This window comes from Aedes aegypti, chromosome 3 (genome assembly GCF_002204515.2).
Source record: "Aedes aegypti strain LVP_AGWG chromosome 3, AaegL5.0 Primary Assembly, whole genome shotgun sequence".
NCBI classification, from domain to species: Eukaryota; Metazoa; Arthropoda; class Insecta; order Diptera; family Culicidae; genus Aedes; species Aedes aegypti.
In genome coordinates, this window is record NC_035109.1 from 153,613,892 (window position 1) to 153,626,926 (window position 13,035).

Sequence of the window (13,035 nt, forward strand, 5' to 3'; positions counted from 1 at the left end):
CCCAGATCCTGGCGTGGTATTACTGTAAAGTTAATTTCAAAAGGAGGACGTGCGTCGTATGAAGAAGCGAAGAGTTTTAGACCAATCAGTCTGACCTCTTTTCTTCTGAAATGTCTGGAACGCATTATCAATCATCACATCCGTGATGTTCATTTGGTAAACATGCCTCTTCATATGAATCAACATGCTTACCAATGGCGCGGTAAATGGCTGGGCATGGCATACCATTGCACAGTGGTCCAGGAATCAGTTTTACGCGGAAAGATGCATTTTAAGCTTTAGAATGAAACATTGCACAAAAACGGTCTTCTACAAAGTTGTTTGTATTAGTAAGGTCGTTTGTTTGGTGTTATTGAAAATTAGGGTGGACCACATTTTCATAGAAATTGTGTAACTAACTTTCTTATTTGTAGAAATTATATTATACATGCTTCAGCAAAGTTGTAGACCATTCAATTTCAAGCAACTTTGACAAAAAAGTTTTTTTGTATCTCTTAAATTGACCGATTTAGAGCTTTTTTCCTACGGTGACATAGGGTGGTCCGAACAAAACTGGTTTTCTGGCTCTAGAGTTTTCAATTCAAATTTCTCATCAAAGTAGTCTATGAGACACTTTTAGAACTTTGAAAAATGCGTAATTTGGTGAGTGAAGAAACTCGCTATCTCCTTCCGTTTAGGAGTTATTGTTGTTTTTCTCTCAAAAACATGCCTACTTTGATTGTGAATATCTTTGATTGGGGCAAACATAAAAAATATCTTTTGACGGCATTCAAAAGACAAAATAAAATTGTATATTATATCAAAAAATTACAGATGTGTTATTTTTGTAGCTCTAATAAAATGCCTTGAAAAACAAAGGATTTCAAGCAGAAAACATTTAATAACTTTTGAACTAAAATAGATATCATCAATATTTTTGCATGAAAACTTGCGTTTTGTTAAGTACTTAAAGTCGTTTATAGACCGCTTTGATGAGGAATCTGAAATAAGAAAGATAGGGCTCTAAAACTATTTTGAAGATTTTCATTGTATGAATTTCTTTATTACTTTGCATTTTGAGCATGAAAATGAAATTTTAGACAAAAATGATTTTCTACAAAATTGTTTCTAAAAATGTAAGCTTTCAGTGTCATTTGAAACTAGGTTGGTCCACAATATCACACATATCATATAATCAAATTTTTTATTTGCAACAATACTCGTATATGCTCTTAGACAAATCGGTAGAACTTGAAACTTTGATCAACTTTGCCAAAAAAAGTTTTTCTGTAGCTCAAAATTTGACCAATAAAGAGCATTTTTTCCTAATCATTGCAGGGTGGCCCAACAAAAATAAGTTTTTCAACTCTAGTTTTTTCAATATTATTTTCTCGTCAAAGTCGTCTATGAACGACTTTTAGAACTTAACAAAACGCAAATTTTCATGCAAAAGTATTGATGATATCTATTTTAGTTCAAAAGTTATTAAAGTTTTTGTGATAAAAAATATTTGACTTTCAAGACGTTTTATTAGAGTTACAAAAATAACACATCTGTAATTTTTTGATATAATATACAATTTTATTTTGTCTTTTAAACGCCGTCAAAAGATATTTTTTATGTTTGCCCCAATCAGAGATATTTACAATCAAAGTAGGCATGTTTTTGAGAGAAAAACAACAATAACTCCTAAACGGAAGGAGATAGCGAGTTTCTTCACTCACCAAAATACGCATTTTCCAAAGTTCTAAAAGTGTCTCATAGACTACTTTGATGAGAAATTTGAATTGGAAACTCTAGAGCCAGAAAACCAGTTTTGTTCGGACCACCCTATGTCACCGTAGGAAAAAAGCTCTAAATCGGTCAATTTAAGAGATACAAAAAAACTTTTTTGTCAAAGTTGCTTGAAATTGAATGGTCTACAACTTTGCTGAAGCATGTATAATATAATTTCTACAAATAAGAAAGTTAGTTACACAATTTCTATGAAAATGTGGTCCACCCTAATTTTCAATAAAACCAAACAAAGGGCTCAACTAATACAAACAACTTTGTAGAAGACCATTTTTGTCTAATGTTTCATTCTAAAGCTCAAAATGCATCTTTCCGCGTAAAATTGATTCCTGGACCATAGTGCATTGGTACCTCGCGTACCTGCAGGAATAAAATAGACCCCTTTGTGCGGTCCAGAGGCGCGTCCACGTTCGAAACCATGGGTAGGACAAACCGTTAGCAAATATTTTGTGCACAGTGAAGATAATTTTTGACCCCTGGACTGGAAATTGAATGTTACTATGTATGAGGGGCTCAAACGTAAAGTGACGTGGTAGTGACATTTTGGTCGGTTTTGAGTTGAGTTGAGGAAACTCTACTGTTTCCAACCGTTCTAACGATATTATCACTTGATTTTTCTTATATCACTTGATATCACTTGATTTTCTTGACCTTCTTATAGCCTTTTTTAACTAGAATTCTTCGTGACATTACGCCAAGTATTATTGTATGTGTTTTTCATGATTTTCTCTAAGAAGTTCATCCGATAATTATTTAGGTATTTGCCCAAATGTTCAGATATTACTACCGAAATTTCTAAAGGAGTACATTTAGTATTTATTTCCCAAGGAATTTCTCCAAGAATTTTGTTAGGGATACCTCAAGAACTCAACCAGGATTTTTCCCAAAAAGAACCCCAGAAACAAATTTCTCCAAAGATTATTTCAGAAATCTTCCTAAAACTCTCTAGGATTTTTATCAAGAAAGTCATCCAAGATTTTATCCATCGATTCATCTATTGATTTCCCTGGGATATCCTCCAAGATTACCGGTCAAAACGTTTTATTTAATTTAATCAATAACTCTCCAAAAAATTCTAGCGATTCCCTTTAAAATTGTCTTTTAGGTTTTATATTAGATTTAAATTAGGGATTTCTCTAAAGCAAGGTAGCAATGGCTCCAGAGATTTCTTCCAAGATTTTCACAGAAATTTCTCTAGCAATTCTTTGAGATGTTCTCAAGTAAGCTTTGAAAGTTTTTATTCAGGAATTCTTCCAGGAAGGTCTCCAGGGAAATCTGGATCTCTGAAATAAATCCTGGACTCTTGAGGAAGTTTAGAAGTTTTCTTACATAATTTGCTAAGATAATCGAAAAAAATCAATCGGATCACAGAATACTATTCCGCAAGATTTTCTAAAGGAATTTGGACAGAATATCTATAGAAATTTGTATAGGAATGATCGGAAGAAATTACTGTAGTAAAAAATAATGAAAAAGAAATACATAAACTTTTGAAGATTGTTTGGGATTTTTTTGAGAAACCTTTTAAGAGTGAGTTAAGAGTTTTGGTGATACTGCAGACGTAATACTTGCATGGAATTCTGAAAAGAAAAAAAAATCCTAAAAAATAGACTTCTCGCCAAATTTATGATCTCGCCTTAAAAGCCATTGGTAACCAAGTATAAAGCTTGTTGTTATTGAGCAAACGATCGGATTTACATGTTATTCAGCAATGCTACGATTAAAAGAAGATCCTATACTCTCTTTCAATGGTGATAGTCATTATCTTGGTCCATTCATTTGCATAGGAACAGGGAGCTACATACTCGGTTACCAATGGATTTTAGGGCGAGATCACATGTAATGCGTGACTTGTTCGAAGAACCCCTCAAGGAATTTTGGATTTTTGGGAGGAAAAGTGGAAGAAATCCACATTTACAGGCGGAGGAAGTCTTGCAGGATTTCTTAAAAAGAAAACTCCTTAAGCTATTTTTTCAAACACTCTGGAATAAACCTTTGCGGGTTTCCTCGGAAGAAATTGTGTAGAAATTTTTCTCCTAGAGTAATAACTGTCGTATTCGGATAAAGGATTAGTGAATCTGGAAGTAGTCCTAGGATATTTTTATGAAAAAAAAAAACAAAGTAATACCTGAGGTAATTACTGGAGTTTTCAAGAGCAAATCTGAAGATATTCTTCTAAGCATACTTTGAAAAATCGTTAGAAGAATTTCTAGGAAAATAAGTAGAGAAATTTCTAGAAGAATTTCTGGAAGGATCCCTGTAGGAGACCCTGAAAGTATTCTAAATAAAATAATTATGCTAACTCCTGAAGTTTTTCTTCGGGGAATCTGAGACAAAATTCTTCAAGAACCCGTTATAGTCTCTGAAGGTTTTTTTTAGAGCCTGTACAATTTTGCAACAATTTTCAAATCAAGTATAATTTTGGTTAAAATAGATACTTTAGAAACATTCTATTAAAAATGTTGACTTTTTAGAAACTTGCATTATAAAGAAACCTACTACCAATCCTGTCTCAGATCAGATCATTCATTGGATCCACTTTTGCTATCATTCATATCAAATAATATGACTAACCTTTGTATTTAAATCCTTTTCGAAATCAATTTTGTTAAACAAGTTTGTCAAAAATTGACCAAACAGCTTGCCTTCACAGCGAGGTAAAGTGAGGTTCTTCTAATTTCCTCATATATTTCTAGATTGTAAATGAATGAATCGTGGGTAGGACAACTCTTTGACTGTCCTACCCAGTGGTTTTTGTGCGTAGTACATGTCCTACCTGTCCTACCCACTTCCCGCGCCACTGGTGCGGTCCTTAGCCTCTTGCCCAGCAACTCCTATCCCTACCTCCTCGTGGTACTGGCCGGGGTACGAGTAACCTTGGGGAAGATCGGGTAACCAACCCCCGGTGGGAACTTTGGTCGTATGCTGACAGGGAAGGGGGGGTTTGCTTTTGCAAACCTGGAGCGTCTGTACTCCACATTAGGAGCGACTCACAACAGCGTCTGTTCCCCATGTCAGGGGCGTCTGATCATCGTCCGAGTGCCAGAGAAGGACTCTAAGCTAAACTGCGCACTATGGCCCTCCGAACATTTAGGGGGAATGGTCCTCCGGAAATCTAGAGGGTTGGTGTCAGGCCCTGCAAGCCAACCGTAAAAACACATCAGCACAGGAACGTCAACGAGAGAATACGGACCGGAACAATCGGCATAGACCACAGCGACGAAAATGGACTAGCGATTGGAAACTCGGTACGTGGAACTGCAAATCTCTCAACTTCATTGGAAGTACTCGCATACTCTCCGATGTACTGAAGACCCGCGGTTTCGACATCGTAGCGCTGCAGGAGGTGTGCTGGACAGGAGCATTGGTGCGAACGTTTAGAGGTAATCATACCATCTACCAGAGCTGCGGCAACACACGCGAGCTGAAAACAGCTTTCATAGTGATGGGTGATATGCAAAGGCGCGTGATCGGGTGGTGGCCGATCAATGAACGAATGTGCAAGTTAAGAATCAAAGGCCGATTCTTTAACTTCAGCATAATCAACGTGCATAGCCCACACTCCGGAAGCACTGATGATGACAAGGACGCATTTTACGCGCAGCTCGAACGTGAGTACGACCGCTGCCCAAGCCACGACGTCAAGATCATCATAGGAGATTTGAACGCTCAGGTTGGCCAGGAGGAGGAGTTCAGACCGACGATTGGAAAGTTCAGCGCCCACCGGCTGACGAACGAGAACGGCCTACGACTGATAAATTTTGCCGCCTCCAAGAACATGGCCATTCGTAGCACCTATTTCCAGCACAGCCTCCCGTATCGGTACACCTGGAGATCACCTCAGCAGACAGAATCGCAAATCGACCACGTTTTGATCGATGGACGGCACTTCTCCGACATAACCGACGTCAGAACCTATCGTGGCGCCAACATTGACTCCGACCACTACCTGGTGATGGTGAAACTGCGCCCAAAACTATCCGTCATCAACAATGTACGGTACCGACGCCCGCCCCGGTACAATCTCGAGCGGCTGAAACAACCGGATGTCGCCAATGCGTATGCGCAGCATCTTGAGGCAGCGTTGCCGGATGAGGGCGAGCTCGATAGGGCCCCTCTTGAGGACTGCTGGAGGACAGTCAAAGCAGCCATTAACGACGCTGCCGAAAGCGTTGTCGGATATGTGGAACGGAGCTCAAGAAACGATTGGTTCGACGAGGAGTGCCAGGAGGTTTTAGAGGAGAAGAATGCAGCGCGGGCTGCAATGCTGCAGCATGGTACACGGCAAAACGTGGAACGATACAGACTGAAGCGGAAACAGCAAACCCCCCTATTCCGGGACAAAAAGCGCCGCCTGGAAGAGATGGAATGCCAAGAGATGGAGTTGCTGTACCGTTCTCAAGAAACGCGGAAGTTCTATTAGAAGCTCAACACATCCCGCAAAGGCTTCGTTCCGCGAGCTGAGATGTGCCGGGATAAGGATGGGAGCATCTTGACGGACGGACGCGAGGTGATCGAAAGGTGGAAGCAGCACTACGATGAACACCTGAATGGCGCAAAGAACACAGGCACAGAAGGTCAGGACAGCGAAGGCGATGGCTACGTCTGCACAGCGGACAGCGGAAATCAACCAGCTCCCACGATGGGGGAAGTTAAGGATGCCATTCAACAGCTCAAGAACAACAAAGCCGCTGGCAAAGATGGTATCGGAGCCGAACTCATCAAGATGGGCCCGGATAGGTTGGCCGCTTGTCTGCATCGGCTGAAAGTCAGAATTTGAGAAACGGAACAGCTACCGGAGGAGTGGAAGCAAGGCGTTATATGCCCTATCTACAAAAAGGGCGACAAACTGGAGTGTGAAAATTATCGTGCAATCACCATCCTAAACGCCGCCTATAAAGTGCAATCCCAGATTCTCTTCCGTCGTCTATCACCTATAGCAAACGAGTTCGTGGGAAGTTATCAAGCAGGTTTCATCGACGGCCGCTCGACAACGGACCAGATCTTTTCTGTGCGGCAAATCCTCCAGAAATGCCGTGAGTACCAGGTCCCTACGCACCATTTGTTCATCGATTTCAAGGCGGCATACGATAGTATCGACCGCATAGAGCTATGGAAAATCATGGACGAGAACAGCTTTCCCGGGAAGCTCACAAGATTGATCAGAGCAACGATGGACGGTGTGCAAAACTGCGTGAAGATCTCGGGCGAACACTCCAGTTCGTTCGAGTCTCGGCGGGGACTACGACAGGGCGACGGACTTTCGTGCCTGTTGTTCAATATTGCGCTTGAAGGTGTCATGCGGAGAGCCGGACTTAACAGTCGAGGCACGATTTTCACGAGATCCGGACAATTTGTTTGCTTCGCGGACGACATGGATATTATTGGGAGAAAATTTGAAACGGTGGCAGATTTGTTCACCCGCCTGAAACGCGAAGCAACAAGAGTCGGGCTAATGGTGAATGCGTCGAAAACAAAGTACATGCTGGTTGGCGGAACTGAGCGCGACAGGGCCCGCCTAGGAAGCAGTGTTACGATAGACGGGGATACCTTCGAGGTGGTGGACGAGTTCGTCTACCTCGGATCCTTGTTGACGGCTGACAACAATGTTAGTCGGGAAATACGAAGGCGCATCATCAGCGGAAGTCGTGCCTACTATGGGCTCCAGAAGAAACTGCGGTCAAGAAAGATTCACCCCCGCACCAAATGCACGATGTACAAAACGCTCATAAGACCGGTAGGCGTGGACTATGCTCGAGGAGGACTTGCAAGCTCTTGGGGTTTTCGAACGCCGAGTGCTAAGGACGATCTTCGGCGGCGTGCAGGAAAACGGCGTGTGGCGGCGAAGGATGAACCACGAGCTCGCTCAACTCTACGGCGAACCCAGTATCGTGAAGGTAGCTAAAGCTGGAAGGATACGCTGGGCAGGGCATGTTGCAAGAATGCCGGACAACAACCCTGTAAAGATGGTGTTCGCCACGAATCCGGTCGGAAAAAGAAGGCGTGGGGCGCAGCGAGCTAGGTGGCTTGACCAGGTACACCAGGACCTGGAGAGCGTGGGTCACAGTCGAGGATGGAGAGAAGCGGCCATGAACCGAGGGAATTGGCGAAATATTGTTGGCGAGGCTTTATCAAGATAATTGATGTAAAGCCAAATAAGTAAGTAAGTATGCTTACCAATCTGGAAAGTCCACTGTGACTCTTTTACACAAAGTTGTATACGATATCGAGAAAGCATTCGCTCAGTAGCAATCCAGCTTGGGTGTTTTCTTTGACATTAAGGGTGCCTTCGATAACGTGTCTTTTGATGCCATATTGGAAGTTGCACTATGGGCTACCTACAATGATCACCAATTGGATTCATCAAATGCTCAAAAACTGACATCTCTACTCGACATTGTGTCAAGCAGTGATTCGAAAATTGAGTGTTTGCGGATGCCCCCAATATGCATAAGCACCTTTTTTTTAATTTCTTTATAAGTATCATTTCAAACATAACATTAGTTTCTTATATATAGGTGTTCTTTGTTAGACAATACTATCATCCTAATTTGATAAAACAAATTTAAGATTTTATTAACATTTTGTTAACAACATATTATATTTCATTTGCCGTAGCAGTTCAGATTTTTCACAGGTGAGTTGATTTCACCTGCTTATAAGATAAAAAAACACGATGTTTGATTGGAGATGGAGCCCTACGTTGTGTGGTGGAATGACGGGGACGACGACGAAAGAACAACTGGATTGGATTTCACTAATTTATTGCCACCGAGAGGCAGCGTGCCTACTCGGTGGGGAACGATAGAAACTATATACAGTGCATACGAAATACAGTCGCCTTTTATAGTCGACACAGTACGGAGATGAACAATTTAAACCGTGCGCACAGAAGTGCACTGGATGGTGCCTATCGCAGCGTTGGGCTGACGATGCGTTGCAGCAAAAGAACCAAACAATGGGCAACAAATTGAATGGTTCAATTTGCGCTTGGCTTGGGTGATGCTGCCGTTGTCGGTATGAGATCGAACACACGATTTCAATATACTTAACCTAACATAACCTAAATATATAACGCATTAATCGTTATGATGAAATTATTAATTATTTTATTTGACATTTGTTCCAATGTTTCAACATTGGATATTCTATGTAACTCATTGGTACTATACTAAAGCTAGTTCTTAAGACAAAGTTTTGATTTTCTGTTTATAAGGGGATAGAGACATTTTACAAATTTCTTACATTTGGCTTGAAATGTGATTTTTTAAAGTTAAATTCTTATCTAGCATGAGCCCTAGATACTTAACTTCATCTGACCAATTTATTGGAACCCCTCGCATCGTGACAACATGTCTACTTGAAGGTTTCAAATAAATAGCTTTTGATTTATGTGGGAATATTATTACATAGTTGAGTTTTGGAAGCATTAGGAGAAATCTTTCATTTTTTCAAGTACCGTCGTTGGGGGTGAGAATGGGTGAAAAAGGGATATGTACGATTTGTATTTGTATTTGTATTTGTATTTGGACTATAGGCTATAAGCCCGTTACCCTTACTTAAAATTAACAAACAAATTAGTTTCTTAAAAATATCCTTAATCTACTACGAATTTCATCACTTGTCATATTAATAGATATTACATCCTGTAGTCTGTTGAAGTCATTCATAAATCTAGCTGTAGGCTCATGCCAGGTGTAGTTTCTCGACCTTAATGGGGGATCAAACACTCTTCTGCGGCGAAGTGAAACTGGACTGGTGTTAAAACAAAGCCGATCGTACAAAAGTGTACTCCTTATGCGTCCACTCAAAATATTGCAGAAAAATACAATGTCTGCGATCTGATGTCTGTTGCTTATGCCGTCGATATCTACAAGGCGGCAAAGTTTATCGTAATCAGGCATTTGCTCTCTAGTCCTTCCTAGGTTTCTCAGCGCAAATTTCACGAACTTTTTCTGGATTGCCTCAAGTCTCTGCACATGTATATCATATTGGGGACGCCACACAACGCTCGCAAAATCAAGCTTAGTCCTAACTAGGTTGGTGTAGATTGTTAAAATAGCATGAGGATCATCGAAATCTCGGCCAAAACGTCGGGTCAGCACGAATAGTTGAAGTGATTCCTCAACAACTGTGTTGATGTGGTCGTTAAACGTTAAGCACTGATCCATCGTCACACCTAGATCTCGAACAGTTTCTACGCGTCGCAAGATCGTGTGTCCCAAGCTGTAGTCAAATATAATTGGTTGAACTCTTCTTGCGTATGTTATTACAGAACATTTGCTTGGATTAATGCTCAGCGTATTCACGTCGACGAATCTTTCAAAGTTGCGTAGGTCATGTTGAAGCAGAAAACAATCATCGATGATCTTCACTGGCATCTTCACTTCACTGAATAACTATCGTAGTTTAACTCCAATAAACTTCAAATTTGGTGTGTATGTACTTTGATAGTACATTAACAACTGTTCTAAAAATTAAAGAAAAATATTTATTCACAGCGGTACCACAAGTGAATGAAAAATGACCCAATCTCACCCCATAAAGGGGATGACATTGGGTCACTGTAATTTAAATAACTTGTTTTTGAGAATATGGTTGCAAAACCGTTCTCAGCTGAAAAATATTGATGAAATACGATGCAAACAAGACGAAAAGATATCTACGATGTTTCACAAGTATGATAAACCCACTCAAAAGAACGATTATACCATTAAATTGAAGAGCTATGAGAAAAAATATGTAAATCCAACATTTATCGTCAAGTTAACATAAACTTTCTTGTTTTTTTCCTCAAATTGTCTTCAAAGTCTCATCCCTATGGCCATAAAGTCTATTCAGTTTCCCCAAAGGTGTAGTGAAACAGTGTTATTTTAAACCTTCGCAAATAGTTAAATTTCGGTGCGACATTCTACGATCAATACATTTCAGGTAGATAGATGTTGACGTCATAATCCCGGTATTTCAGTGATCCAACTCATGTGTACTTCCGTTAGATGTTTCTATAATTTGAAAACACTGATAAATAATTAAATTTCAAAAAAAAAATCCATTTGATAAAATTTTACGATGCTGCGCACGAAACACAGTTGCTGGTTTGAGAAGCTGTCAAAATGAGTTGCATTGTTATTCAATGCATGAAATACTCAAGTAGATTTGTTTGATGTTTCAGTGATGCTGTATTTAGAAAGAATAAACACTTCTTAATGAAAAAAGAGAACACCCGGCACCGTAAAATGTCAAAAAAGTTGACTTGCAATTTCATTCACTATCGTTCTTGCTTGACCCAATCTCACCCCCATTTTTGATGTTTTAGACACCGTACCGAAAAAAATGAAATTTTTGTGGAAAAATCAAATAGATTCCGGAAAATACGTGTAAAGTGTAATGAAAAGACTTTCAAACTTCTACTAATAAAGCGATAGAGGTTAAAGTAAATGTGTAATACTTTGCACAGAAGCATCCGCAAACAAGGATTTTTGACATCCCTGAGGTAACTCAGGTAAGTCAGAAGTGAAAATATTGTATAATATTGGTCCCAAAATACCACCCAAAGTACCATTTGACAGATAATTTTGAATTATTCTAATACATTGGAAAATTGAAGTTTTTTTTTTAATTTTACAATCAAGCCTTCATGCCAAACACTGTCGAATGCTTGTTATTTGTCTAGAAGAGCAAGACCAGTAGAATAGCCTTCAGATTTGTTGGAACGGATCAAATTTGTTACTCGTAAAGTTGATGAGTGATCGCATGTCCATTTCGAAATCCGAACTGTTAATGGGCATAAATTGAATTTCCATTGATGTGGTCCATCATTCTGTTCAAATGACCCTTTCAGGAGGAGAACCAATAGCTGGAAGCTTCTTCAGGATTTTTGTCCGATTTTGAAATTGATGGAACCTTAACATTTTTCCATTTTCAAGAAAATATTCCTGAAAACATTTGTTGAATATACTAATAAAGTTTCTTGGATGTTTCTTGATGAGGATGTAGAAAATGCCATCATCGTCAGGGGCTTTCATATTTTTCAATAATAGCTCTCACTTCTTCCAAATTAGTCTCCCAGGAATTTTCAAAAACGTTCTCTAGATTGAGAATATTTTCAGAGTCCTGAGTAACTTGATTTTCAGGAGTAGTGAGTCCCAAATTAAAATTATGCACGCTTTCAAACTGTAGCTCTTTCGCAATTAGTTAGTAATAATTAGTTTTCCTCTTTCAAGGCCGGAATTGGCTTCTGAGGTTTTTTTTTCCAAATTTTAGATAATTTACAAAAGTGCTTAAAGCCAGAGAAACCTTATTTTCAAAATTTTTGTTTCCTAATTGAGAAAATCCATATAATTTTCATTGCACGGATTCGAATTTTACTTCAAATTTTGGGATTGCTATGTTCCCTTGATTATACACCAAATCGTCCGATGTTATTATTTAAATCATTGTAGAACGGTTTTCGACACTTAACCTTCCAGTCGTCGCGCGGTTTGCCACCGTCAGAACCACCACGTTGCTGTTGTGAACGAAAAGCGAGGTTTTTTCAACAGTGTTGTACAAAATACAACAGCGCGACGACTGAAGTGTTAAAGGTCAATGTCTTTAGGGTAAATGTGCCACTCCCGTCTAACAAATTATAGGAAGGCACATGAGAAATTTTAAACCAAGCCACATTATTCGATCCTAAATCAAGTCATTGACCCTGTTGCGTAATGTTGCTTGTTTTCAGGATTATTTTCCAGTCGACTGCCTATAGCGGTACAACTGTACTGTATACCCATAATGTTGTAAAGTTGGATGGGTGGATGGGCAGAGAGGGTAGGTTTAACTTGCACCGTAATTGAATCCATTTAACCATAACAAGAAAAGGATACACTGTTGGGACGTTGAATTTGTTTGGTTTCATGTTCACCTACAAAGCAGTCATTTGAAGAAAGTGTTGGGTGAGGAACCCTCACGGAGGATGAACGGTGAAAGCAGACTCTGTTATTTGTTGAATTTCCATTGGTAACCAACGGAAATCATGTAATTCGTCTGCTCTCGGCAGTTTTATAAGCAAATGTCACCGATATCGCACGCTATTGATGCATTGTAAATTATTCACAGGAATCTGCTATTACATGAAGTGGTTGCCTGGATTCCTGGAAACAATATTTCTTCTGTTTGCAACACACTTATCAAAGCTCAGGTGCACATTGAAGCAGCAATACAAGATAAATTCATTATTGAGCAATTCTCGCTGAAACCAGGCCGCCATCGGAAAGCTGAGGA